The sequence below is a fragment of the Macaca fascicularis genome, chromosome X (assembly GCF_037993035.2).
Source record: "Macaca fascicularis isolate 582-1 chromosome X, T2T-MFA8v1.1".
In the NCBI taxonomy this organism is placed as follows: Eukaryota; Metazoa; Chordata; class Mammalia; order Primates; family Cercopithecidae; genus Macaca; species Macaca fascicularis.
The window spans coordinates 98347751-98375005 of NC_088395.1; the positions used below are offsets into that span (position 1 = coordinate 98347751).

The window sequence follows — 27255 nt, forward strand, 5'->3', positions numbered from 1 at the left end:
GTTTAGGTGAAATGAAATGGAGACCCACGAAGTAGATAAATGAGACTGATTAAGAGAACAAGCCAGTCATTTAATCCCAGGAATAAGAAGTAATGTCTAAGCAGGAATTCATGAATGATAAAAGTTTCAGGGAAAGCACTTTACATGCCTGAGTATATGAGTGTGTTATTTTAAACACTGTCGGAGTCCATTCAGCTGGAGTGTAATATTTTGTGTATCAGCACTACTATTTTGGGATGTACTATAATTTAGATACAGTGAGTAGTGATCACAACATAACAGGACTACTATTTCCTTTGCCATAATAGCAGTTTGTTTATAATAAAATTTATTTTCATCTAGTCATAGCATATACGACGCTTTCATTTTCATTCATTTCATTAGAGATTATAGCCTTAGGTGACAGAGTTATTTTATTTTTCTTCAGAGTACATTAAGTCATAAAAGTCTGCAGACTACTCCTAGACTTGTGCTCTACTTCACTATAAAACAACAAATAAACTGGAACTTTTACAATATGTTCATAATGTTAACATGTTGCTAGCCATAGGAGTTCATATCTTAGTTACATTTTCTCAGGAAATTTGAAATCTCTAAAGCTGAAAGAAAAAAAAATACATACATATATATATATATATACACACACACACACACAATAAAGTACACTTTAAAAAAGCAAACAAAAATTTTCTTTATAAGATTTAGTGTAACACTACATTTTCTATTTGATTTGGTTTGATTTGTTTTTGCATCAAAGATGATGCTGAGAGTTAACTGGAACTTTTAGTTAACTTTCCAACTAATAGAGTTAACTGAAATTCTTCTGTAGTTTTTTCTTACTTGCTGAACACTATGTTGCTTTGACTGTGAAAATCAGAAAGCCTAGCCTGTGGATGAACAAAAAGAAGCAAAAACACAAAGTATAAGTTATTTTATAGTTTTTTAGTCCATAGTAGAAAAATAAAGTTGCTTTTTTATTAAAATATACAATATTTCAGCAGTATCCACCCAGCCATGTTTCTGAGTTTTGGGTTGTTGTTGTTTTGTTTTGTTTAAGAAGCATCTGTGTGATGAGTAACACTTTTACTGTCACTTATTCCAGACCTTAGTTAGTTAAAAGGCTTGGCTTTTTCACTGACAAGGTTAAGCGTCAAACCCTACTCCCTGTAGCCCCTCCAAGCTCACTACATGGCCCAGCTGAAAGCTCTAATGAATTATTGCCTCTTTCCAATAAGCAGGATGCTAGCTCTAAGAAGTACTTAATGACATTCACAATTTAAAACCCTACCTAAAAATCTGTTTATGGAAGAGTTAGCTTAATTAACGAGCTTGCAATGATGTCACTCTTAATGATGTTCTGTGAAAGAGATTAAAGGTGAAAAGGAAACAAGCAGAACAAACAACCCTTTGAACTTTTCAGGTCAGTAGTTACATTAACAATTGTCACAACTTCCCCTGAAAGGGATGGTACTTGAAGAGAGAATCAAAAAGGAAAATGTGTGATTGATCACCTCTAAGACTTTCCTTTGCTTTTCTGAAGAGCTTGGCCATAAAGCCACAAAGGGAGCAACTTACTAGGTCATAAAGCCTCTTGATATTTTTTAAGACGCCTGTATTAGTTTTCTATTGCTACCATAATAATTTGCTACATACTTGGAGGCTTAAAACAACACCCATCTTTCATCTCACAGGGTCTGTAGTTCAGAAGTTCAGCTGTACTATACTGGGTTCTCTGCTCAGGGTGTCATAAGGTTGAAATCAAGGTGTTGGGAAGTCTGTGTTCCTTTATTGCAAGTTTTGGGGAACAGCCTTCTTCCAGACTCATTCAGGTAGTTGGCAGAATCCAGTTTCTTATAGTTGTAGGACTGAGGCCCCTGCTCCCTTGCTGGCTGTCAGCCGAGACCTCTTTTCAGCTCCTAATGGATACCCACATTTCTTCCCACATGGCCCCTTCCATCTTCAGAGCCAGCAAAGGTGTATTGAATCACCCTTGTGCTTTGGATTTCTCGCTTTCTCTTCTGTGACCAGCGGGAGAAAACTCTCTGCTTTTAAAGCGGTCGTGTGATAAGGCCTGTCTCACTTAGATCATATGTGTATTTTATAGTCTACTGATTTGGACACTAATTACATTAGGAAAATCCCTTCGTGATAGTATCTAGATCAGTGTGTGATTAAATAAACCAGGCACAGAAATCTTGGGCAGTTTTGGGGAGGAGAGGACATATTTAAAATTCTGCATGCCACAGCACCTCTTCCTTTAAGAGAAAAAATCTCCAGGATGGAGAAGTTGGATTTAAGCCCCTGCCTGTCCCACTTGTTAGTCCTTTGTGCTGTGAACAATTGTACAACCCTACGTAGCAGCCCTGAGCTATAGCTTCTAGGGGTCAAGAAGCACTGCCTTTACCCTTTGACTTCCTTCGCTCCTTAGAACCTTTCCTGTCCTGCTCAATCCTATTTATTAAACAGATCCTATCTTCATGACTTACCTCCTCACCTTCATCCAAACTCTAATATTTATTTTCCTGTATTTGACATTTTTAATGTGCGTTTGATAATAATTTGTACATAACAGTTGCTCTGGAATACATCTTCTATGGCTAACTTATTTCTACCATTGGAGTCATGTTTTGCCCCCAGGAAGTATACCATTCAAATGGACTTTCTTCAATAATTTCTTATTTTGCTTTCAACTAAATGAAAACCATAAGTTCCTGAGAGTAGCTTATATTTTTTTCTCCATTTTTCACTGGTAAAAAATGTGGTTGCTAAATTCCAATATAGACAAAGGTCAATTAAAGACTATATAATTGTGCTACTAATGTTATTACTGAAGATATGTTAAATCACATTTAATTTTGCATGTATATTTTGGAAAGAAGCTTTATAGTTGAGAAAACATCCATAAAGGTAGAAATAGAATACACACAGAAAAGTATGAAAAAAGTGCTTCTAATAGATCTGGTAGAGATTTAGAAAAACAGTTGTTTAAATTAGCACAATCCTTAGGGCTGAATTGGCTGGGATCTAGAAAGAACATTACTCACTTTTCAAGGGTGTTAAACTTCTAAATGGACTGAGACCTCATCCAGAAAACATGGGAATTTATGCTTTCTCCTGGACAGAAAAGCATGTATCAACTTCTTCACTTGCAAAGGCTCACAGTAATTGGCCAGGAAAACTACAATTTATATACAAATGCTAGATGACCATAATCCCTCCTCACACAAGTAACATTCCTTTCTCAAGTATGGACATTACAATTCATAAAAGGGCTTATCACACCCATCTCAGAGGATACATAAGTATATTGAAGCAAGGTCTTTGCAACTCTAAGATAGAGCAGCTAGATTATTAAAAGCACAGATACAGAACACTGGCAGGAATGTGTGTTTTCACAAAAGAGTGTGTGTTTATACTGCAAATTGATACAATGCAGTTTGGTAGGAAAGACACTAATTTGAATTTAGGATATGTGGATTTTAATTCAAGCCCTGTCTCCAAATATAAGCTCGTTTATTTAGCTTGAATCTCAGTTCCATCAGTAAAATGGGAATACAGGTCTAGATGTTTTTTTTATGGTTTCAGTGAGTTGAGATTCTATGGTGACAGCTAACCATGGGTTGAGTGTATATGCCACATTTCTGTAAACGGTCATTTCCTAGGCAAGCTATTATTACAACAAGCTATGCTCCAGGGCAAACTTCTGGGAGTCAAGAAAACTTAGTTGTCATTCTGATTCTACCATGAATGTGGTATAACTGTGGTGGCTTTGTCTCTTTCAATCTCATCTCCTCATCTCTAAAATTGGACTAAGGCTTTCTATAGCCACTTAATAGTGTTATTTTTTGAGAATCAAATCAAAGCAGACATGAACCTGCTTTGAAACCTTTAAAATCATATGTAAATGTAAGGGATAATAAATATATCCTAGCAAGTTTCTTTGATAAACAATTTATTCTGCCACTCAGTTAATGGATGTTTTCATGAATAAGTTATTTGAATGAACTGGGTCTCAATTTTCTTATCTGTGAAATGAGGAAGATGACCTAGATCAGTGATTTTCTTAAGGGCATTTTATTTTTTAGCAGCAGAACTCTGACTTCACACAAAGTATCAAGTGGAATCTTACATATATATCAGCCAAAAAACAAAGCAATTCTAACTGATTATGACCCAGAGCCTTGCCTTCCAAGCTTCCTTCACATTGCACTTCATACCTTAATTTCTCATGCATTTCCATAAAATCCTGCAGCTCTGAGGGGTGCAGAGTGAAAACAGATGGACCAGATAATCCTTAATCTGTCTTCCAGTTTCAAATATCTGTTCAAAATTATGACAACCGAAGAGAACTAGTCACTGGTTTTTATATAGAATATTTTGGTTCTAATAAATGAATAGGAAGTAAATTCAACTTTTTTAGTAACTTTTTCTTCATTCATTTACCCTTTGATTTCTGTACTTTAACAGACCATGATGTCTTCTCAATTATGAAATGAAGCTTATTGTCATAAAATATATTTACTATTTCTAATTCATTAGATAACAAAGCAGATAGATCAATTTTTCATTTAAAACATCATTCTAAAGCAACTACTTCTAATGCTCCATCATAAGAAGTAGTTATTATCAGCTACAAAAATGATCATGAAATTTATATAGCAAAACTGACAAATTCCACAACACTCGCCAAGAAAACTCAGTACCCTATTGATATTAGTAAATGCATAGAAAGCCCCAGACCCATTCGGCTGTCCCATTTTAGAACATGACATTTTATTTCTTCCCAAGTGATGAAAACTAAATTTGCAGCCTGAAAATTATATAGCTTTGTGATGCTTTTCTTAAAAACATATTGAAAATAGTTAGTTATAAGTGAGCTAAAAATGGGTAGTGCCACTATTCAAACAAAATATGTAATTATTGAATAAGTACTTCCTGTGCATCCAATACACATACCTCAGGAGTTCAGAATTCCACTTAAAAGAAGACGTGCATTTGTCTTAAACTTACAACAAAGTTTACCACAGAAGCCAACATTTAGAGCTACTAGGGATATTCTGCTACCCAATTAGAAACATAATTGTATAACTAATTGAAGAAGTGCATATATATGTGTATATATACATACATATATGTGTATATATACATACATATATATATAATTTTAGAAAAATATATGTCTCATGGGTTTTTTTTTTAAATGACAAATTTAGTGCTACAAATTCCTTCATTATTTTTCAAAATGACTTTGGTTTAGACAATGAAATTATAAATGTTATTGATCTATTAAGTGTATTATTTTCTGCAGAGAGTTTAATAAAAAATACTAAAAATAAGTGTTTTGTAAACCAAAAATAAAATTCTAAGCCCCACAGCTGACTGATGGATCTTCTCCTCAGCCAAGGACATTCCAAAGTTAACATGAAAAACTAGTTCAGGCCATAATGAGAATTGGCAGTCAGACTTACCTCAAAATACCCTTAGACTGATAGAATAGAGTCTTTAAGTTTATAAGAAACAGTCCCTTCTATTCATTCAATTTGCCTAATGTGAGTCTTGGTCTCCACAACCCCTTAACAAAGACATTCCCTTCTATTGATTCTAGATCTGTATACAATGACTTAACTCTTTCAACCAATTGCCAGTTAGAAAAATCTTGAGTCCACCTATGACGTGGAAGCCCCTGCTTCAAGTTGTCCCACCTTTCCAGACCAAACCAATGGACACATGTATTGACTGATATCTTATGTCTCCCTAAAATGTATAAAACCGAGCTCTAGCCAGACTGCCTTGAGCACATGTTCTCAGAATCTCCTAGGGGTGTGTCAAGGCCATTGATCACTCATATTCGGCTTAGAATAAATCTCTTCAAATACTTTACAGGGTTGGACTTCTTTTGTCAACAACTGTTAATATATCCTATGCTGAAACTATTTTGAACCTTAACCAAAGTAAACACTAATTTAAATATGTGGTTTTAGTGTTCATAGTTGGCCGTTATCAACCAAAATTGATAAACCCAACTATAATCACCTGACATGTCAATAATCTCTAAAGTGAAATTGGTCTATGAGATCACTGAGGTAATGTGCTGAACTACATACGTTGGAATATAGATTAGTTCTTTCTCATGCCTGTAAGATAGTTAAACTCTCAAAGAAACAAATGCAAAAGAAATGTAACAAAGAAATTATGACAAAGCAAAATGAGTTTCACATATACTGTGATTAACATCTGAAGGAGGTCAGAATATGCTACCCCAAAATATGCCCCTTTGGCTAAAGATTATTTTAAGCTGAAGGCAATTGAAAACAGCAGACACAGGAGAAGCTCTCTGCCCACCCCCTATGTGAGGTCATACATTACCCTTTTGTAAAGGAAATTTCCATTTGTAATGAAATTTCCACTGCAAAGTTGTCTTCCTCTCCCATACCAGAAAGAGGGGAATGATTCTTGTCATTGGTGATGGCACCAAGATGAGTGTGCATAATCGACCCCTATCCACCACTAGTTTCCCCCATATATTTCCTAGTCACCTTCCCACAATTTACTCCATAGAATCTCAAACCCCTTTCCTTTCTCTAGTCACTTCTGAATAATTTATCACACTTTGTTAAAACGACATATAATCCCCCTGGTCTAAAGGCCCCTTTGAGTTTTTTATTTCTGTGACGCTCCAGTGAACTTAAAAATATTAAAACCAAAAATGTGTGTATCCTTTTTCTTTTGATAGTCTGTCTTTTCTCAGTTTAATTCACAGGTCTCTAGATCCAAAACCTGAGAAGGTAGAGGAAAAGTTTTTTTTTTTTTTTTTCCTCCCTTACACGTATACAGTCACTTTACAAACCAACCCATGTATCTGTCCTCTTAGAGGTGCAATTTGGCAACTAAATAATATAAGACAACATAACATAGAGGTTTGAAAGACAAAGTGAAAGAAAACTATGTATAATGGGTGTTATAAAGGGTATTTTAATTAGTCAGAATGTAAATTAGCAGAAATTGGACTTGGACCAAATAACTGAGGTTACTTTTCCTGTATTCATGAACATTTGGATACACAATAAAGACACTCTAGTCCAAGTGCCTAGAATTTTTTAAATAGCTGCATAAATTTATTAATTTGATTTTAACCATTTAAAATACTATATAATTTCAGACATTAAAATATAAAAATGTAAAATTTAGAGACACGAAGTAACTGTAAACAAGATTGGACCTCAATTTTTCTCTTGTGATACTTCTACAATTTACAAGTAATTTTCAGATATTCTTTTATGTTTTCTCAGTAGGAATACATATGCCTTATAAGTCACCATCTCTTGAAATGGATTTAAAAGTACAATAATAGGTGTTACTGTTAAAAATCAAGGAAAAAAGACAGACTTGGGAAATTCTCGGTTAGAAAATATTACATGTATTTCTTTCTGTAATGCTTCTCAGAGCCTTTAAGGCTAATATTAATTACAAATCCAGGGGACGTGCATTAGAAAACACCATTTTAAGTAAATGGATCTCTTAGCTAATAAGTATTTGGCAAGGATTATATGGCTGTCCGAATGAATCTTTAGATAGCTTAATAACCAAATTGATGGAGGTGCTTCAGTTCTCTTGCAGTAGGTATTAGGATCACCAAAATGACCCAAATAAATTAATTTCCCAATTTAGATTTGGTGATCCCCCAATACTAGATTTGGTGGTTTTACCTTGGCTTGTTCTCCAATTCAGCACCAAATGTTTCAGAAGAGATGTATTAGATTTCTTAAATTATCTTTTGTGTGTGAACAGGAATACTTAGTATCTTAGTATTCAGCATTTCTAATCCTTATCTTCCTTATTTTTTGAGTCCCTCATCACCTTTTAGGTTTATCATTACTATCAATACTTTGCTAGTAGACTACTGACTGGTAATTTATGACATTCTCTGCATTTATGAACAAGTATCATGAGGAAAGGAAAGAAATACAATTCTTGCCCCCAAATGTCATTGTGATTTCAGGAAGTGTTAGAACATTTTTGGCAACCTTGCTTAATAGTCTTTAACAAGCCGAGTTAAAGAATTTTATTCTTTCAAACTTAGGATTTGTCATTATTTTGAGATTCATTAGTTTAATTAGTTAGAGCATTGTGCTAATGAGCCCAAGCGCATGGATTTGAGTCACATAGGCCAGTTAATTTTGTACAGAAAAAATATTTTGTCTCCTCCCACACTAGGCCCTTTGCCATTAAGCAAGCCTCTAATGAATATCTACGTTTTGATCATAAAGGAAACTCATCACTGCTGCTTAAAAAATGAAATATAAAGGAACAAGCAGGATCATATACATATGCAGGCAGTGAACTTATTCATCATTATTCACTAATGGATCTTTGGCCATACCTCTGTTACCAGAAAGGGGTCCAGATCCAGGCCCCAAAAGAGTGTTCTTGGACCTCACACAAGAAAGAATTCAGGGTGAGTCCATAGAGTAAAGTGAAAGCAAGTCTATTAAGAAAGTAAAGAAAGTAAGAATCACTACTCTAGAGCCAGAGCAGTGGCATGGACTGTGTATACTTCTAGTTATTTCTTGATTATATGCTAAACAAGGGGTGGATTATTCATGAGTTTTACAGGCAATGGATGGGGAACTGAGGGCTCCTCCCCTTTTTAGACTCCTACCCTAGACTATAGGGTAACTTCTGGATGTTGCCATGGCATTTGTAAACTGTCATCGCACTGGTGGGAGTGTCTTTTTGCATGCTAACACATTACAATTAGAGTATAATGAGCAGTGAGGATCGCCAGAGATCACTTTCATTGCCATTTTGGTTTTGTCGGGATTTGGCTGGCTTCTTTACCGCATCCTGTTTTATCTGCAGGGTCTTTGTGACCCATAATTTGTGCTGATCTCCTATCTCATCCTGTGACTAAGAATACGTAACCTCCTGAGAATTCAGCCCAGTAGGTTTCAGCCTTATTTTCCCCAGCCCCTATACAAGATGGATTTGGTCCGGTTCAAATGCCTCTGACACCTCTAAACACACACCCGCATTACTTAAAAAAACTGACCCAAGAAAAAAATTCAAGATGTGATCACATTTTAACTAACAATTGCTTCGTTTTAACTAATAAATTTCAAGTTGCTTATTCTCTTATACAATTGTGAACATGTTTTAAATTGAAAAATACTACGTGCTATATTGTAGTAAACATAAAAATAATTAAGAGATTCAGGGGATGTGAATCTAGACTTGCTGAAGTTTAATTACACTGTATTTTCATAAAGGAATCCCATTCACTTTAATTTTGTTTCTAAATTATGATGTCCTTTTCTTTTCAGAGCACATTGTAAATAAGAGCACAGAACATCAGTTGGAATAGAGAAAACTGCAATTGCTTGCTATCTCTTGTCATTTAAAAATAACAAAAATGACAACTTGTCTGAAGAAAAGTTTTAAAATTTGACTAATGTTACTTTGTGTGAAATATAATATACTCAGCAGTTCAAAGTGAAAAAAAAAAAAAAAAAAAAAAAACTAATCCAAGAGAGGATTGTCATCATAGAACTCAAAAGAATGATTGATTTGATAGTTTTCTATTTTATGTTCAATATAAAATTCCATTTTATTTGATTTGTCAGGAATCCCATATATCCTTTAAACATGACGGATGATTATCTGAGAATAAAAATGTTTATGAACAAAAGTCCAAAACTTGAACAAATTCAGTAATCTCTAAGTTGATAAAGGCCAGTCCTAGTTTACAGAGCTACATATGGTTATTGCATGCTTTCTGTAAATGAAAGGACTATAATCTCTTCCACAAGCGTATGGACGTTTTGTTTCTATTTTCCCTTTAGTCACTGATGTAGCTAAGAATCATACTACAGAAAGCTACAGAAACTATTAAATTTTTTCAGAATTAAAATTTGAAGTTATTTTGTAGGTCCAAATTAATCTACTCAGGAAGTCCCAAACTTATAACTTAAGTTCCATTTTTAAAAATTTTGTATTTCCTCTGTAAGAATAAAAGGCAGGTCTTTTGATATGGATAAATAGGGATGAATCCTGGTTTTTGGAACCTGAAACTTACACATGTTAACTGTCTTTAACAAAAAAGAATACAAAATTACCATACAAAATTTTGTATAAACAGAATATTTATTTCTAAAGAGAGGTTACAACAAATACCAAATTTATAGAAGCTGACAAATATGACAAACATTATAGAATCCAAGAAAATTCTATACTTTTAATAAGTTGCTTGACACATCTCTAGAATATTTTTCTTTTCCTATTTTAAGAACACCAGTGGATGCCTGCAAGTGTAAAGACTACCAAATCCTATATGGATTATGTTTTTTTCCTATACATACATATCTATGATACTTTTTCCCAACATTTTTGGGTGCCTATCATTGGATTGCTTCTTCATATGAAAATGATTTTGTAGTATCAGGCCTCAGAAGAGGCCAGTGTAAGTGAAGGGCCCTCAATCTTAAACTTCATTAGCTCCATGTTAAATCTGCCTCTATTTGTATCAGTTATTCAATCAATGCGTGGCTGTTCATAAGATATAAAATAAGAACAACACGCTGTTGCAAAATATGCATCACTATATATCTATATCAATATCTGTATCCATATCTATAAACATAGATGTGTATACAAATGATTATGTGAAAATAAATTTTGAACTGTATTTCAGGGTGCAATATATCCTCAGAGAGATTCAAATTGTGTGGTGGGAGTGAGAGGGAATATTTATTTTATGTAAATAAATTGAGGTTACCAATCCCTTTTACCCGCCTACTTCAATTAAGCAGTGAAAGGGATAGTGACTTATACAATGCTGGGGTTGTACTTATCATTATATAACTCACTCTCTAGAACTAAAAACCAAACATGAAGTAGAAAATCTATTTAATGAATTAATATGGCTAAAAAGTGCCTGGGATGTAGAGTTCTTCAATAAGTATTTGTTTATGAATGAATAGATGAACTAACAAATGAGTGAATGGATAATACAGCTATATCCACCTCCCCTTTCTTTTGCTTCATTTTACCTCAATGACTGCTTTTGCTGTCTAATTTTTTGAGTGCTAAATTACATTGAAATATTTTTATCAGGTACTTCATAGCAGTTTTTATGTTATCTCATTTATGTTTCTAATAACAATTCTCAAGGTAATTTCATTTCTCAATACAACTGCTTTATTGAGATTGAAAGAATTTGAGTAACTTATCAAATGTTCTACAGCTAGAATGTCATAGAATCACAAGTTGAATCGAGGCTTTCTAGATTCTTAGGTAATGTACATCATAGCCATTTATTTTTCCTACATGTCATGCCGTAAAAACATAGTCAAAACAAAAGGAGCTTATTAAACTAAAATTGTGTTACATACACCACAAGTTCTAGGCAAAAATGTAATATATTATGTCAAAAATAGTTACAATGAGAAGTCCTTGTGTCTGTGTTACAATGTACAGATTTATTCTTTTTATTTCCTTTCATTTTCATATCCATAAATTGCTCTTCGTTGTCTCAGTTCTGAAACTGGGTCTGGTCTGGTTTGAGCAGTAGAACGTCAAGGGATAACACGAATGTTAATAGAAAGAAATAGCTATATGCAGAGTGATCAACCTCATCATGATAGGCTGACAGGTTTGAAGAGCCAAGCACTTTTACAACTGCTAAGCAGTATTTTTCATACTACCTCAGAAAGGTTCCTTGGTTGAATAAACTTTTAACATGCCCCTGCTGGAGAGTCACAACACATACTTACGTATTAAAGAAACACAGGAAATCCTCTATACAATCCTGCACCACGCCTACCTCCCCAGCTCCAATTTGTTCCTCTGCTGCCCCCTAGAGGGCATTGGACAGAGTGCATACGCCATCACTGCCTTCTCTCCTAGTTTCTCTTTCTATTGCAGACTGCACTGCCTAAAGTCAGGTCTCCGGAGCTCAAAGTAAAGAGATTAGGAGTTTGGGAACAGGGTTTGAACACCAATTTGTGGTCTTTACATCATTTGCTAACTTCTAACACCCTTCTCTTCCTTAAAGAATTTTCAGAAAGGAAATCATCATGAAGGGATTAGGTGACTTCAATTTCTTTCTTCCCTATCATCTTCACTTCCACACCAGTCTCCAGATGAGCATTTTACCCCACTGGAGTACATGCAGAAAAGTTGAAAGAGATGTAGCAGGGTATAAATTTGAAAAGTTACAGTAGTGAAGTTGAAGGAGAAATAAAAGAAAATAATTTTAAAAGAAAAAAAGGATCCCTACTGCCTCTCATCCTCAGGACCCTGAGTTTGCCTATTCCTTATGTCCCACCGTCCTCCTCCTTCTCCTCCTCTTCTCTGAGACCTAATCCACTTGGGGATAAAAGACTATCTTCCAGTTATCTAGGATTTATCCAAATCTAGTTTTTGGATCTAAATATGGTTTTGGAAGTGTGGGTGTTAAGTAATTCAGTCACACTCTTCAATAATAATAAATGTCATTGGAAGACATATCATTACTTATTTTGATAAACTGCGAAAGTCTTACCAACACAGCCTACCCACCTCAGCATCTTCCATAGAATAAATGGTCCAAGGATATAACACATAAAATGAGAAGCTAGAGTCATATGTAATCTTATTTGTAGGACAGTGCTAAGCAGTTTGTCCTTTTGGAATCATGACCCTCAGCGAAGCAGGTAATATTTCCTTGACACTGAGCTGACAGCACCATGGAAAGGGACTGGTGGAAACTAAGCAGGGTGTCAGTGCTCCAACTATCAGAGCCTGAGCGCTGGTACTAGTAATGGGTACTACAGTGCCCCCAGATAACTGAATTAGATGACTGATTGTATGAACTAGACCACTAGGTTTGGACTTGGAGTAAAACTCAGATTTGGTCGATCCACTGCAAGAACACTGAACACTGGGTCTGAAAAAATATCGAATTCAAAAACCCATCAGTTGACAAAGTGAAGGTTTCTGAAGGATTCTTTATTATGACAGGATTAGGTTCAGCCTGAAGGATAGACTAGTGTGTCAAGCTCCAGCGACAGGGGTAGAGAAGGTGGAGGCTAATAATAACATTCACAGAGTTGGGAATCTAGGTCCAGTATTTTATTTTCATTACTCATTTTTCATTCATTTTTTTTTTCTTTAAAAGGAAAACCATTCTGTGCTCCAAACGCTTTCTCTTCACATTCTAGCCTGACAAAAAAAGATAACCAGGATAGAATCAATAGTATGCCAAACTGCCTTTGTGGTTTCACTTCATTTAGAAGTTACTCAAGAAAGGACAATTACATTTAAAATCCAAGACATCTTTTTATTATATGAAAGTACAGTGACACACCATTTTCTACCCTATGTGAAATAAAATATAAAAGGAATAGTTGAGACCAGCTGCATTTTTGCAATAGAGAATAATCCTGGATTAGGATATTTTATTTAAAGGCAGAAACTGACATCCAGCTAAGCTTTAGTAATGACAAAATAAAAATTGTCAGCTAAGTTTTAGTAATGATGAAATAAAAATTGTTCAATCTCAAAGAAAAAACAAAAATCCTATGCTGATTCTCTAAACATATGTGTAATCATTTAAAATGGTATGTCTGCAGTAGTCCAGCCAATTAAAAATGGCTCAAAGCAGCCACTCATTAAATACTTTGTTGACTAAACCATAGGCACTGATTTTAAAAGGAAAAAAAGAGCAGTTTTCCTATATGTTTCAATGAAATACACAGTATATTTGTTATCACATATCAGAAAATATAACTGATTTTACAAAGCATACAAAAGTTAAATCTACTTAGTTCACAGTCATATAATAGAAATAAAGAGGCTTAAAAAGTAAAGAAGGCTCAGAATAGTGTGGGATTAGTCCAGGATTCTTGAAAAATGTGTATTTGTATCAATCTCAATATATTGCTTTGGAAACATTATGTGGTTGGTTACATATGTGTGTGCATTTCCTAAATTTAAAGCAGTAGCTGATACCTATGTCCTGAAGAGATGGCCACATAGAAATTTTGATGGAATAGAAAAATTCATTCTCTTTGTTAATGAAAAAAAAGATTCTGCTTTTTTCAACAAACAAAGCTGTTAGAGTCCTTCACCTCACCATGCAACATCTGGATAACTCAAGCCAAAGCCTCTCCTAAAGAAACAAGAAAGATAGAGACTGTTAATAGCATTCTAATCATTCTGCTCTTTAAAAAAACAATAATTTTCCTCATTCACTTGCTGCCATCACAACACAGGCCAATAGCACGCAGATGAAAATCCTCGTCTGGTACAGTTTGCAGCTATTCATTTGCAGAAAAATAAGAGTACAGTAGGAGAAATGAATTCTTCAGGGGAAAATGGCAACCTTGAGAACAACCCCACATTTACAATAATTTATAATTTGTAATCATTTATAATCAGAGCTCAGTGCTTCAACAAATTTCAGCTATAAATATAAGCCTGTAATTGTCAGGTTCTTATGAAAGAAATTCAGCTATAGCTTTTATCCACTGCAATTGTGGAGCTGTTTAAGGCTACTGGGGAAAAAAAAAATCTTATATATGAACTGACTACCAAACAGTTGTCACACCGTTATTAATTACAGAGGTTGTTGAAGTAGTTAAGAATTCTTATCAAAATCTTTCCTCTGTAGAAAGCCTTTCTTTTCCTCCCCTCCTTGGACTTTCAGTAAAGCTTTTCTCAGAGCAGGGAATGAGTTCAAACTGTTCCCAATTATTGGCCCAAGCACTATAGCACACTTCTAGTATTTTTTTTTTTTTTTTTTTTTTTTGGTAGTGTTGTAAGGCCAGTCCCAAGTCTAAAAAACAAAAACCAAAAAAAACCTTGCAAGTCGTATACAGGAGGGAATGGAGAAATGTTACTTTCATTTCACAGATATGCCCTTTTCAAATATTCTTATCCATTATAGTGGTGGAGAGGGGGAAGTATGCAGAAAGATTTCATTCATCTATGTTTTCAGTAATAGTACCCTCTAGTGTCTCCAGCTGAGCTATGCATTTGGTGAGCTGCTAGGTAAAGCAGTTAAACTACCGACAGCATACGGCTCTGCAACTAGCAGACCTTCTCCCATTTCTCTATCTTTAGCTTCTGAAGAAATTCATTTGTCTTTTGTGTACCTGTATCAGTTTCAGCCTTATTATCACTTGTGATGTGACTGCCTGAACGCTAGAAATATCTACCAATTAAATGTAAAACTGCCTGTACAAATTATGATAGTAAAAATGCTTGGAATTGAGAAAGTACTTTTAACTTCTTAAATCATTTGCATATACATTATAATATTTGTAGGTCACAGTATTATCCCCTACCCGTATGACTGCACATGAATGTTTGCTGTTGCTTTTAAAGAGAGAAGCAGAATGATTTCACTTGGGAAAAAGAGAAATGAGTTCCTAACTAAGGCTTTTGCTTTAAGCAGTCTCTATCCCTTTGAGGTTTAAGTTATCTTTTAATTTTCCTTAACATCTTTATTTTTCATGTCTTGGAGAGTGACAACCTTTTAGCTTTATGTTAGACATTGTGCTGAGCATATTAGGTGAATTACCTTATTTAAATATCATTATAATATTTTGAGGTGGATAAGGTTATTATCCCCAATTTTAGATGAAGGAACTGTAGCTTTTTAGGACAGCTCTGTCCAAAAAAAAAATGTAATACAAGCTACACATGTAATTTGAAATTTTCTAAAAATATTAAAAATATACAGTTGAAATTAATTTAATAATGTATTTGTTGAACCAATGACTCAATATGTAACTGATATGCAATGATAATGTTATATTATGTTATATTATATTATATTATATCATATTATATTATATATTGAGACAGGATCTTGCTCTGTTGCCTAGGCTAGAGTAAAATGCCACAATCATAGCTCACTGCAGCCTTCGAGTCCTGGACCTAAGTAATGCTCCCATCTCAGCCACCTCAGTAGCAGGGACTACAGGTGTGCACTGCCACACCTGGTGAATTTTTTATTTTTAGTATAGATGAGGTCTCACTATGTTGCCCAAGCTGGTCTGGAACTCCTGAGCTCAAGCAATTCTCCTACCCTGGTCCTCTAAAGTGTTGGGATTACAGGCCTGAGCCATGGCACCTGGTCAATATATTTTACATATGTGTATGTATGCATGTGTGTGTGTATGTATGTGTGTTTATGTGATATACCTTCAAAATTGGGTGTGTACTTTACACTTGAAGCATATGTCGACTAGGGCAAGCCACATTTAATGTGCTCAGTAGCATGTGGGTAGTGGCTATCTTATCAGACAATACAGGTCTAGAGATTAATTTCTTCACAGCCAGACAGCTAGAACATGGCAGAGCCAGAACTCCAAATTTGGTCAAAAACCAAAGGTTTTTTTCTTAACTACTGAGCATCACTCCCTCCTACTGAATGCAATTGTTGCTGATGGTTTAATATTAAACAGTAAAAATATCCTGGAGAATGTGTTTTATCCAGTCTTTCTGTTTCATTCCCACACACTAATCTACTTTCCCAATAGCAATGATGATTCATTGATTATAACATTTCTGTGCAATGTATAGTGCAATTTGTGATGTACAACACAAAAAAAGAATGGAATTCAGTATGAAATAACTGTCACATGATAAATACAAATTACTCTGTTGTCGTCTGTCTGCATGACCTGTACATTCTCTTTCTGAACAGAGACTATATGGAAAGACAGATCACGATGAGATGACAGATTGCTTGATAAGGGATGTTTCATGCAAGGGGAATTGAAATAACAATATTTGATTGGCTTCATCAATCTCATATCAAGGGTGATTTTGCCAGAGAAATGAAAATGTACATGAATAGGTGTTGCCAAGGCTCATCTCTCTGAGTCTTCTTTCACTAGGATTCTATGGCTGATCAATCCTTTTTTATATGGGCATGTTATTTCTTGGTTTTAATCAATTCTTACAGGCTTGAGAAACATCCTTACTCACTGATGTTTTTGAAAACTCTTCTTTGATCCATTATATAATCATAAAAGCTTTAGAGTTTTCCCCTCAGAGAATAGGCATATTTCCATGTTTGTGGGGTATATATTACCATAATTTCCCTTTTATGATCATAGCAGAACCCTGGTCTAGGTTCCTAATGGGAACACTGAAGGAAAAAAATGCAATAAATATTACGGTTCCTTCCTGACACCTCATCCAAAAACCAGATTCCCACAGTGCCCTTTTTGCTTTTGAGGACTTCTGTTAGTCATAAAATTTTTGATGTAATGCACATTCTGAAAATGTGTCACTACACAATCTGAAGACTATATGCTGAGTGGCAGCACAATGGACTGGACGTAACATGGGTTGGAATTTCCATGTATTTTATAGCTATAATACCTTGGGCATTTTTACTGAGTCTCTGTTTTCTCATTTGTTAAGGAAAACATGAAGCTAATAATACCTACCTCACAGAATGGTTTGGAGGATTAATAGGACAATTTATATAATGCAGATGGTACATAAAAAACATTCAGTAACGGGGAGTTCTTCTGCCTGTAGTCAGAAAAGGGTCTTCTTCGGTCCTTTTGGAGTTACAATGTCTAGAGCTTTTTGCCAGGTGCCTTTTGGTTATTCTGTTGCTCATTGGTGCCACCATCAGACAGAACACAGGAGAAAAGAAAATGGGGGAAATTTTTCATTATTTTCAGATGTGGATTTCTGTCAGTCTTTTCAACAGACTCAATTTCTTAGGTAATTTTCTGGATTACTTAGTTCAACTAGTAGAGTCTCCTTGGTCTGTAAGTAATGTTTCTAATCTATACAGATCATTTTCTATTGGACTATACACCTAAAACTAAATGCCCTGCTCCATATTATATGTAGAAGAATTCAGATTAACTATAAAGTAACCATGTAGCTGAATTTATGAGTTATATACCCTGAATAGAAATCTAGAGTCTATTACTCTTTAGTGCCATGGTCTTGTGCAAATCAATTGTCCTCTATGAACTTCAGTGTCAGGAATTGCAAAATGGAATAATAATATTAATCTCATAAGTCTGTCATGATCATAACTTTAAATACTTTAAACGGTGATGAAATAGTTATCTTCTCCTGCCTAGGGATTAAATGGAAATCTTCAGAAATCAATTAATTGGTATCTAATGTGGATGTTATGAATAATTATTAGTATTCTGAAAGCACTCCCATAGCATGCCTGTGCCACACTGTCCCTGGATCAATCAGTGATTTTATTTGCATTGAGTTCCTGCCATCTCCCATGACACAGTCTCATCCAGTAGTGCAATCCCCAAGAGTCAGAGCTGTAACCATTTAGCAGCTTCTGATTTCCCCTCTCAGACATTTCCTAGCTCCCAAGAAGAGTACAATGCATGTGCTGGATACTGTGAATAATGGAGGGACAGTTACAGGAGGAGCAAAATGTAATAGTGAAGTGTCTCCTCACACCTGTGCAAGTAAACATTTCTCTGTTTTCTTTCATGCAGACCTGCATTGAGCTGCGGTGCTGATGTTTCTCCTAGTAGTATGGCTTTGGGTATAAAAATATGCAAAAAAAGTGACGTGAGGGATATTTGAACCAAGGTTTTAACCTTTAAAATATCAGGAATTGGAAAGGAGGCAGTTAAGAAGATGGAGAAGGATGTAGTGGGAAAACAAGTCATAAAGATTTGCCTTTCAGTTAAAAAAAAAAAAAAACTTTCCCTGAAAAAGCTATTAGAAAAAAAGCAACTTCTTATAATTCTGAAATTTTTTTCCTTTTTGGTGTTCTATCTCTATGCAGATGTCATCTCCTCTTCCATTCAGTAGACTAAAAAATAAAAAATGGATACTGGGTTCTTGGTGCTCTAAAACATTCTCTACTTTTTCTCCTTTTGTTTCAGGAAAAAGAGCCACCTCCTTTAAAAAGAAATTGCACAACACCAGAAAGATAAGTTTTTCTACAAGATAAGCACGGAAAGTGGATTTTCCCCATAAAATCGTACACCTTTCTGGAGAGAGGAATTTAGAAAATTCACCTAGTTCATTCTCTGGCCCCTGGGTAAATTGAAGGAGTTGTTCCTTGACCAGCTGGGGTGGTTTTGATGTTGTTACTATTGGTTTTTTAATCACATGCCAGAAACGGGGGAATTGGCCCCACTTCCTTATACCCACGACCCTTCGAAGGCATATACCAGCCACATACGTCCTGGTAGCTTTAATGGTTCTTGGGGACCTGGCACCCCAATGCCCACCCATCCGTCGCCCACCAGGCAGCCAGAGCTCGCTGGTAAGCACCAGGCATGAGGCTCCGGGCTGGCTTCCTCCCTCTCTTGCACCCTTTCCTACCTTGGAAAAGCGCCGTCCACGCCCGCGACGCTGCCTGGTCTCTGGCAGCAATGCCACCTGACTCACTCCTGCTTGCTCTCTGGGGTAGCCAAATGCTAGGTCGCTAGAACTTCTCCTTCTCTCTCTCTCTCTCTCACACACACACACACACACATACACACACACACACACACACACACACACACACACACACACACACCCCTTCGCTGCTGTCAGAGGATTAATCTGGAAAGGCGATCGAAGTACCAGATCCCGCTCACAGTTGAGTAAGATATATGCAGACAGCCTCTCAGCTCCAACTGTGACTTTGCCAGGCTCCTGCCCCTACTTCCCCTAGTCTGCCTTAAGTATCCTTTGTATGAGAAAATGGTGCTATAGGATGCTTGTTCTCTAGCTGGAGTCAGGGCAGCCCGCGGGATCACAAGAAAAACACACAAGAAAAATCAAACTTCTCTGAGAAAATGTGAATGAGTGAAACTTAAAGGGAAGCCTAAGAGAACAGCGAGCAGAGGAGCGAGGAGAACACTGCATGCCCTGGGTTTTGCTCAGGAAAGCTAGCAGCCCGAAAGCGGCGCGTTTTCTCCAGCAGCGGGTCCCGCACGGGAGAGTGCCGCCAGCACGCATTCGGCCTCCTTCTCCAGGAGGCGAGCAGTAACTTCCTAAGCTTACCTCCATCTCTCCCCCGCCCTTCTTTCTGGTTTTCTGTCAGCGGGGAGGGGCCGCCCCCGGATGGATGGGGGATGTGAGGTGCAGGGAGTGGGGACCAGAGGGGGGTACTCAGCAGTTGGTGCTGCGCCATCCCTTCCCAGCAGGCGGCCCGGACACTGGTTCACTTCTCTCCCCACGCCTTCCCCTGGTTCACCCCCCTTCCTTCCCCCTTTCTCCCCCTCTGTTAAGTCCCTCCCCCTCGCCATTCAAAAGGGCTGGCTCGGCACTGGCTCCTTGCAGTCGGCGAACTGTCGGGGCGGGAGGAGCTGTGAGCAGGAGCTGCACTCAGCTGCTCGCGCGGCAAAGCGGAAGGCAAGCCAAACAGAGTGCGCAGAGTGGCAGAGCCAGCGGCGATACAGGCAGTACAGGCAGCCCGGGCTGCCTGAATAGCCTCAGAAGCAACCTCAGCGACTCCGGCTGCTCTGCGGACTGCGAGCTGTGGCGGTAGAGCCCGCTACAGCAGTCGCAGTCTCCGTGGAGCGGGCGGAAGCCTTTTTTTCTCCTTTTCGTTTTACCTCTTCATTCTACTCTAAAGGGATCGTTAATAGGTAAGTAACCGGACTGGGTATCTGTACAGGGTGCTGCCAGGGAGGCGTGAGTTCCACACTTAGTGCGCGGACACTGCCCGCTGCCTGCCCCTGAGGTCTGAACTATGACAACCGGGTGGTTTTAAAGACGCTTCTGCTATTCTCCCTTCCCCCTTCTCTTCCCAGGAGGTAAGAGAAAGAGCAAACCCCGGAGGAGAGCGCAGGGAGAATATCTTTTTGGCACTGCCACCGCTGCGCTTGGTTACTTTGGGAAAACTCTCACTTTTGTCAGAAATGTGTCGGCGCATGAATTTCCCCGACATTGGCTGTGCAAAAAGGTCTCTCCCTTTAATGGGTGCAGCCAGCTTCAGTGAGGCTGAGGGAAACTCTAAGATTGGGGCGGGTGTTGACAAAAGAGCACGTTCCGGACTCCCGAGTCGCCCGGCAGAGCGATCGGAGCTGAGGGGCGATGCCTGTAGCCGAGAAACTGTCCCCGGCCTCGCTGCGCTCCTCTGGGGGCTAGGGTTTGGATCCCTGCCAGGCTGGCTCCAACCCTTCAGGGTACGACCCTTGGCGCAGAGCGGAGAGCCAGGAGAGCCAGGAGCGCACAGGGTTCCCGGTGCTGTTTCTCTTGGCGCTCGCCTCCCCGCCCTTCCTTCCCGCCCTATTTATGGGGCTATACTCAGCCAGCACCTGCTGGATGTAGAGATGGTAGGTGTGAGAAATACTGCCTATTTTTTTTTAAACCAACTTATAATCTAGCCGGAAAACGGCATCGTTTTCTCATTTTTAAAACAATGACTTTTCTAAGAGTATTGCCAGACATAAAAGGGTTCCCCTTTCTCTAAAGAAATGACTTGTTATCCCTTGGCCAAATAAATAAATCAATAAACCGCCCACTTATCCCATAAATAGATGGTGTTTTCTGAGAGAGAACCGAGAAACAGTTCACGTCCTCACAAAGGAATTCTTTTTCTTAAAGCGCGTAGCGATAAAACGGCTTTTTTTTCCCCCCCGAGAAAAGTAATGTACCTTTTAAAAGAGATTCATCGGAAAATGTGACTTTTTAAAAGCGAGCAGCCGCAAACGGGTGCATTTTTTAGACTTTAGAAGAGCGGAGCGGCAGTCCGCCCGGGTTGCAGCTGGGACTTGCATCTGAGCGCTTAGTCGCAAAGGGACTGAGGGGTAGAAGGAGCGATCACTTTCTCAGAGTGTATAGCCAGAGCCGCTTCCTTGCCTCTCCCAAGGAAAGACTTTTAGAGCTTAACCGAAGATGGGCCCTTTTGCTTCAGAATGATTTATTCCGCGTTCCTCTGCTTCACCCGCCTGCGGCTTAGGGTGTGGGGCGCTAGGCTGCTCATGTGAAGCGCTTATGGGTGAGTCCTAGCCTCTCCGATGCAAAATGGGGGCTGGGGGCTGGGAATTGTTATTTGCGCCACTGCGGCACACACCCACAAAGCAGAAACCGTGGGGAAGAGGGGCTAGGACAAAAGAAAAAGAAAGCTCAACAACAAACAAAATAAAAAATTTTAAAGTGTCCTTTTCTTGTGTGGAAACATCACAAAATGGGATTTAAATCCAGCCTAGGATCTGTTTGTACGAAGAAAAGTGTGTGGAAGAAACTGGTTGAAAATCCGGGTAGAAGGGGGAGGGGGGCAGCAAAGATGGGGAGGAGGCGATGGTGTCATAGCAGTCGCCTGTGCGCTCTTAGCGCTGCAACCAGGAAACAACCTGAGGAGCATGCGGAGAATTCCGAACGCTGAGCACAACACCTGAGAACATAGCGGTGCTTTGTGACTTAAAGCGACCGTCTTCTTAGGGCCGCTAAAAAGTAAAACAGGTGTGACTCAAAATAGAAAAGGAAACGGTACTTGCGGGCACCAGCGCAACTTGGTAAAGATTGACGGAATTCCACTTTTAATCTTGTTTGAAACAAACTCTCGCAATCCCGGCAGGAAATTCCAGCGCCAGGGCTGGCCTTTCCTCTGTGGGTCTGTGTGTGTGTGTGTGCGTGTGTGTGTGTGTGTGTGTCGCGGCGGGGATGGGATGGGGGTGGGGAAGCAATTGGAAGCAAGTCGAAGTAATAGTGTATGTACACGTTTCCCCCTTTCTTGCCTTTGTCTGGTTCATCATAGAGCGCGGACGGTGTGCGGGCGGTTTTGACGAAAGAACCGAGAGATGGATGCGCTAAGGTCTAAAGATACCTTTCTCCCTCGACTAAATTAAGAATTGCGCGTGCAGTTCCCAAAAGCTGAGTCCCGCTGCAGCTGCCAGGGCGCCACGCTCGCCAAGCGGCAAGGGAGCGCCTTTGCCTACCAGGCCCGAGAACCCTGTTCTTCAGTCGCCTTGGCAGGGGCAGCCCCTCCTCTGGCAATGATGTCAGCTGCAGAGAGGCTTGGCCCGGCCGATAGGAAGCCGAGCTGCGAGTCCGACCCGCAAGCGCGAGCAGCCCTGCCCCGCGCGCTCCCTGCGCGCAGCCGCCCTCGTGTCCCTTTGGCCCTTCCTGGGTCCCGGCTCGCAGCCCCCCTCTTCCCGTCCCTCGCTCCTCAGAGGCGCGCTAAAGCGCCGGAGGCGGGGGTGGCCACTGCTGGCGGCCCGCCGCCGGATTTAAACCCGGAGTTCAAACCCGGATTTGGGGTCTTCCCTCCTCCATTTCCTCCTTTCCTCCGCGCCCCAGCTCTCTCCCTTTTTCAGCTTGCACCTTACCTATTCACAGTGAATTTACTTATTTAGCAACATTTTAGAGGGCAAGTGTTCCAGATGCAATAATAGTAGTAACCGGTGTTAAATTTCTGCTGTTTTCTCTCCCCTCGGGTGATAAAAAAGAAGGCTGGGAAGACCGGCCTCTTTAAAAAGCCCGTGGCTGCTGCTTCGCCTGTCACAGAGCAAGCTCTCTAGAAGGCGGGGAGGGTCATTTTTCCCACAAAATTGTGCGGTGGGGGAGGGTTTGTAACCTTAGGCGAAAGCGCTGGCTGGGGAGTCCCCTTCACAGAAAGAAGAAACTGCAAATTGGAAGTTGCGGAAAGGCTGTATCCACTACTGCCATGGGGGAAAGACCACCGTGCTCTTTATTTAGAGACACGCGCTCCTAATTGGGATGATGCAGGAATAGGTTTCTTTAAGACGGAAGCCCGCTGCGGCTTCCCTTCTGAGCTTGCTCTTCTAGTCTTAAGGAGCAAGCCCCTGCTTTGCCAAATTTGAGGCTAATCTGTTTTCCTGATTGCGGACAATTCCTTCTTTAGCTTTGGTAGAAGGGCCGCAGCATGCAGTTGGGGAAGGTTGCACAGGGCAAGAGGGAGGGGCAGAGGCAGGGCGTGTAGAGGCAACTGGCGCCTGGAGCAGAATTACCTTCCAAAGGAAAAAAAAAAAAAAAAAAAAAACCTTTAAGCGGTTTCGCAACAAACTGCTTACCTACTGTGTTTTGGTTTGGACGCAGGTGAGAGATGTGGGGAAAGGGAGCAGAAGCAAAGAATTACTCTGTTTTGTAAAAGTAGGATTTTTCCTCCTTCCTTTTCTTCTTCCCTTTGATGAAAAGCTTCCCTTTCATGACGTATAGCTGGCAGTAAACTTAAAGTTGCTGTGCGTCTGAAATACAGGAATGCGAAAGAAACTCCGACCAAGCATAAAACACACTCATTTTCTAGAGTTCAATCATTTACTAAGGGTTGAAATAAACTATGCACCCCCACTCCCTGCCCCTTCCCCTGACTCCCTGGCCTTTTAGTCACCGGAATGGATTCTGAAGGACGCCCAGGTAATGCTGGATTTCAGCAGCTGAAAGCCCTGGCAAAAGGGATTGCAGGTTTCACGTTCTTCCTTCTCTTGGTGTTCAAAACTTTATATTTTTTGCAAGATAGAAATTCTTGATAGAGAGCTTCCAGACTGCTGGTGGCAGGGAAGAAATCTGGTTAAAAGATTCAGAAAGCAGAAAATTCTTTTTCTCTGCGCAAGCAGTCCACAACAGCCTTTAGCTGGAATTTATAAGATTCTTGGTGGAGAAAGGGGAGGCACACCGACAAGGAGAGTTTATATAAGCCACTGGCTTTGAGCTACATTGAAAAAATATGTATGGCAGCCACGTTTTCTTAGTGGGAAAGAATTATACAGGGAATGAACTTTTGAAAGCTAATTCTCTCCAAGAATCTTGCTTCACATTTTAAAGGAGGTGTCATCCCTGTATTTATTCACTGAAGAATCCACAAACTTTAATTAGTCACCTACTGTGCCAGACAATGTGCTAGGTTCTAGGAATACAAAAGAGAGTATGACAAACATGGCATGGGCCTCTTTGAGCCATGACACTCTTATGGATCTAGGATACAATGTGATAAATGGTGTAATTGAGCATAATGGAGGGAGGAATTCATTTTTGTTAAGAGGTCGAGAAGAGGTTCATAAAGGAGGGAGAGGTCTGTGGTTTTAAAAATAGTCATTCCTGGTCAGTGGCTAGCCAAGAAATGTATCTGGAAGGTCATTCCCCACACAGAATAAGTAAGGGAGGGCATGAGGGCTTGATGTCTTGTTACAAAGTTTAGAGGTATATGTGTGTTTTGTAGACCTAAAACACCTTTGACAATTTTTTTCCAGCAAATTTGTTAAAGTAACAACAACAAAATAGCCTGAGAAAATTGGGCAATAGATAGCACACAGTAGAAATATTATTGTTGTTTGCATGTAAATGAAGAATTGAATACATTGATGTATTACAGTAGAGAGTGGAGGCAAATATGTTAAGAAGATAATGTAACATTCAGAAAAGAGGACAAATGAATGAATAGGACCTAAAGCTAATCAGTATAACTAAGAAAGAAAGGAAGGCTATTTTGGGGAAGAACATTTCTCTTTAGGCATCATCATCTATCCACTTAGATCTTTTTACCATCTCACTTTCCCCATCCAGCCTTCAAAAAATTCTCCATCTTCCATCTATGGAGTAAACTCTCTTTATCCAGGGGAGACCCCCACTCCTTCAGCAACTTGCAAGCACATTCGTCTTCACCTCACCCCATTTTCTACACACATCCCTACATCATCTCTGAACCCTACATCATGTAACAGTTTACCTACTCAGCCTTCTTTCTACAACCAGTTAGAGCCTCTTAATCTCATCTTTTTCCTCCCTTTAGGCACTAACAAATAGCTCTATCTCGCTTCTTTTTCCTCCTCTAAGTCAGCTATCCCCCGCCTCTTTCCCCTGCATTAATTATCCTGCTAATTTGTCCACTCATTTCCCCCTTTTACATCCTCCTCCCTATTAGCCACCTTGGATTGTCCTATCTTTCATTGACCTCAAAGAAGCTAAGGGGAAAGAAAAGCCAGCCACTCTACTTTAAACTTGCTTAGACTTGCCAAATTTTCTTCATCAAGGTTTCTTCCTTTCTGTGTCTTTTGCTGCTTTATTTCACACAAGACTTTTAGTGGAATTCCTTCAATTTGTTATATATTTTTATTATGCCTGCAAATGTCTGTTTTCCTTTGGTTGTGGCTAGGGATTCAAATATTGTACTTTGGGGAGTATTTCCAACCTTTCTGAATTTTTCACTGACACACTGCTGACACTGTTTCTCTGCATCCCATCCTTTCTGCTATATTCTCTTCCCCTGGGTCATTCCTTTTATATTTTCGGTGAAATTTTCTTATTTTATTCCCTTCTCCCCTCTTTATTTTATTTTATTTTATTTATTTATTTTTGCTTTGTGGGATTGGTATAGTGGCTCAAGTTTAAATATTTTGAGAAGGCAGCCCCCTCAGCAGACCCCCTCTGCCCACACACAGGATTTTAAGGCCTTTGTCAACGTGCGTTCATGTCAACATACAGTTACCGATGTTCAAAGGCAAAGGAGCCCTTGTTTGTTTTATTTTAACTGCATTCTTCGAAAATTACTTTTGTGTGTGTATAGTAAAGGTGCAATTCTCATATCGTCCTTCTCTCTCTACATTCAGTGGAATTGATTCAACATCGTTGGGAATTGGGAAGGGAAGAAAGAGTATGCTGTAAAAATACATTTTTCATCAAAGACATATATACATTTTACCTTTGGGAAAAATAAAATATTTTGGAACATTTAATTGGATTGACTTTATATTACAACATTCCAAATTACATGTCATTGTCTGAGCAGAGTTCTGTTATTTGACGACTTTGTTGATCATTCAGTATCCAGAATGAAGAAAACTAGGTAAGATGTCTTGATGTTCCAAACTGGCTTGCAATGTTCAAATTAATCATATTTGAAAGCTGTTATTTTTCAATAGAAGTTCTTCACGAAGGCATCGTCTCTAAAATGTGGTCATCTTTTGTTAGGAGAAAACATCAAATGACCTATGTGCCATGGTCCCTCAAGATTTATTCTCTGTGCAAGGTTCATTGTAAAATAAAGGTTTATCAGATAGAGAAAGGTATTTTAGATTGAAAGTGTCTTTTGATATTCAGTTACATCTGGGGAAAGACTGCATTCTCATTATCAAACAGCAGCAAAACATGGGAAAAAGAGTATTTTTCAATTACTGTTGGAATTTGAGGAGTGGCTTGCCAGAAATTATAAATGTACCTATTATCTTTTTGCAATCTAAAAATCCTCAACTGTTCAAGGATTTAAACTGCCCTTTTAATTGTCTCTAATGTGTTAAGCATTGGATCAATATAATACATATTAAGACAAAGAACATCAGTGGCTATAACTTTTGTTTCCAGCCC

The 27255-nt window shown here is 38.7% G+C and overlaps 1 protein-coding gene and 1 long non-coding RNA gene across 12 annotated transcripts in view; one reads left to right on the plus strand and one right to left on the minus strand.

The window, feature by feature from the left end:
• Positions 1-12966: 12966 nt before the first annotated feature.
• LOC123571220 (uncharacterized) lies at positions 12967-20178 on the minus strand. Of its 2 annotated transcripts, XR_012429798.1 has the most exons (4): positions 19993-20178; positions 17442-17609; positions 13987-14146; positions 12967-13197 (listed from the first exon to the last, which is right to left on the minus strand). It is a non-coding gene; the product is annotated as an uncharacterized lncRNA (long non-coding RNA). The 2 variants fall into 2 exon arrangements; XR_006695404.3 differs by lacking the exon at positions 12967-13197 and having other exon boundaries at positions 13302-14146.
• Positions 20179-20267: 89 nt separating this feature from the next.
• The window catches only part of PCDH11X (protocadherin 11 X-linked), an 800164-nt gene continuing 793176 nt past the window's right edge, over positions 20268-27255 (plus strand). For all 10 annotated transcript variants that reach the window (XM_045383951.2, XM_065538520.1, XM_045383952.2 and 7 more), the window contains exon 1: positions 20268-20579. The gene's annotated coding sequence lies outside the window, so the exon portion shown is untranslated. The remainder of the gene's footprint in view (positions 20580-27255) is intronic.